The sequence below is a fragment of the Piliocolobus tephrosceles genome, unplaced genomic scaffold (genome assembly GCF_002776525.5).
Source record: "Piliocolobus tephrosceles isolate RC106 unplaced genomic scaffold, ASM277652v3 unscaffolded_33968, whole genome shotgun sequence".
NCBI lineage: Eukaryota > Metazoa > Chordata > Mammalia > Primates > Cercopithecidae > Piliocolobus > Piliocolobus tephrosceles.
Genome location: NW_022317607.1, coordinates 1 through 2,755, shown reverse-complemented (window position 1 = coordinate 2,755; position 2,755 = coordinate 1). Strand labels below are relative to the sequence as shown.

Below are 2,755 nucleotides of genomic sequence, written 5' to 3'. Positions count from 1 at the left end.
GTCCCTCCTCGGCGCGGCCTGAGCACCTGGCCTGACCCCGGCCATGGGGTGCTGCTACAGCAGCGAGAACGAGGACTCGGACCAGGACCGAGAGGAGCGGAAGCTGCTGCTGGACCCTAGCAGCCCCCCTACCAAAGCTCTCAATGGAGCCGAGCCCAACTACCACAGCCTGCCTTCCGCTCGCACTGATGAGCAGGCCCTACTCTCTTCCATCCTTGCCAAGACAGCCAGCAATATCATTGATGTATCTGCTGCAGACTCACAGGGCATGGAGCAGCATGAGTACATGGACCGTGCCAGGCAGTACAGCACCCGCTTGGCTGTGCTGAGCAGCAGCCTGACCCATTGGAAGAAGCTGCCACCGCTGCCGTCTCTTACCAGCCAGCCTCACCAAGTGCTGGCCAGTGAGCCCATCCCATTCTCTGATTTGCAGCAGGTCTCCAGGATAGCTGCATATGCCTACAGTGCACTTTCTCAGATCCGTGTGGACGCAAAAGTGGAGCTGGTTGTACAGTTTGGGATCCCATGAAGAGAGGGGTCCTTGGACAGCTCTTCTCCTCTCTTCATCCCATCTCTACCCCACCCCCTTAGCCCCCAGCCTCACTGTGGCTTATACAGTACCCTAACCTGCTACTAATCACAGAGAAGAATGTGAAGAAGGAGGAAAAGAGGAAGGCTAGAAGCCTGAGCAAGTGAGGGTAGAACCTTTTGGGACTGGCCTTTGAAGCTGTGGCCAGGGATGGGGTGGGGGCCAAAAGGACAGAGCCTGGTATGTCGTCATAGTCATTGAGAATGTGGAGATACCAGTTTGGGTGGGGGGTGATCACCAGGGCACCTAGGGAGATCCCCTTCCCACCCTCTCTCTTGGCCTCAAAGTCACTCCTGCCCCCTCTCCCTGACTTGGTGCTCACAGGCACCTCACAAGGGTTTGTGACCAGGGTCTGGATGAGCTTGAATTTGAATGAATTCAGTTTGTATTTCTAGAACCCTGGGTTTTTACATGTTTAGTCTTTTTTTTTTGTTTTGGTTTGTCACCCTCGATAAAGGAAGTATATTCATCCAAAAAAAAAAAAAAAAGAAAAAGAAAAAAGCTGCCTATAGAACTGCTTTGTGATGTGTGGATTTATCTAAAACAGTTAAATCTTTCTTTTTTTTCAGCAATTTAGAAACACTGTTTGTGTAGAATCTACAAAGGGACTGTTGGAAGCCCTTTTAAGCCTATAGGGAAAAACAGAATATCCTCAGATAAAAACCTGAAAAAAAGCTATCTGTGAAAAGTGGATTCATTTCATAGATGTAAAACTTTCTTTTGATTCTGCAAGTTGGAAAAAAAACTCTTTTTGTAGAATCTGTGAAGGGACATTTGGGAGTCTATTGAGGCCTATTGGGAAAAACTGAATAAACTCAGAAATAATCTAGAAAGAAACTATCTGTGAAACTACTTTGTGATGGATGGGTTCATCTCAGAGTTAAACCTTGCTTTTGGATGAGCAGCTTGGAAACACTCTTTTGGTAGAATCTGTGAAGGGACAATAGGAAGCCCATTAAGGTTTATGGGGAAAAATTGAATATCTCCAGATAAAAACTAGAAAGACGTTATCTTGGAAACTGCTTTGTTATGAGCGTATTCATCCAACAGAGTTAAACCATTCTTTTAATTCAGCAGTTTGGAAACACTTTTTTTTTTTTTTTTTTTTTTTTTTTAGAATCTGCATAGAGACATTTGGTACCCCATTGAGGCCTAAGGGGATAAACTGAATATCCTTGGATAAAAACTAGAAAGAAGCCTCAATGGGCTGTAAGTGAAACTGCTTTGTGATGTGTCTATTCATCTCACAAAATTAAACTATTTTTTGATTCAGCAGTATGGAAACTCCGTTTTTGTAGAACATGTGAAGTGATATTTGAGACTCCATTGAGGCCTATAGGGGCAGAAAAAAAAAAAAAAAAAAAAAAAAAAAAAAAAAACCAGAAAATCCCCAGAAAACATAAAAAATAAAAAGAAGCCATCTGTGAAAAAGCTTAGTGGTGTGTGAATTCATCTTCCAGAGTTAAACCTTTCTTTTCATCCAGCGGGTTGGAACAAAACAATTGTATACTCTGTGAAGGGACAGTTTGGAGACCTTTGAGGCATATGGGGGAAATAGGGAATATGCCCTGATAAAATCTAGAAATGAACCATTCGTGCAACTACTATGTGTTGTGTGGATTAATCTCACAGAGTTAAGCAATTCTTTTGATTCAACCGGTTGCAAACACTCTTTTTGTAGATCTGTGGAAGGACATTTTGGAGCCCATTGAAACCTAAAGGTACAAGCAAAATATCCTGAGAAAAAAACTAGAAAGAAGCTATCTCTGAAACTGCTTGGTGATGTGTGGATTCATCTCACAGAGGTAATCCTTTCCTTTGATTCACCAGGGTGGAAACACTCTGTTCGTAGAAACTGCAAAGGGACAATTGGAAACCTATTGATGTCTAAGGGAAAAACTGAATATCCACAGATAACTAGAAAGAAGCTTTCTGTGAACTGCTTAGCTATGTGTGGCTTCATCTCACAGAGATAAAGCTTTCTTTTGATTCAGCACATTGGAAACACTATTTTTCTAGAATCTGTGAGGGACATTTTAGAACCCATGGATGCCTATGGAAAAAAAACCGAATATCCCCAGATAAAAACTAGAAAGAAGCTGTCTCTGAAACTGTTTTATGATATGTGGATTCATCTCACATATTTAAAACTTTCTTCTGGTTCAG

The 2,755-nt window shown here is 42.6% G+C and overlaps 1 pseudogene across 1 annotated transcript; it reads left to right on the top strand.

The window, feature by feature from the left end:
* The first annotated feature begins 6 nt into the window (after positions 1-6).
* LOC113222721 lies at positions 7-1,087 on the top strand (annotated as a pseudogene). Its single transcript, XR_003308513.1, has one exon. The product of XR_003308513.1 is annotated as a ragulator complex protein LAMTOR1 pseudogene (transcript).
* The last annotated feature ends 1,668 nt before the right edge of the window (positions 1,088-2,755 follow it).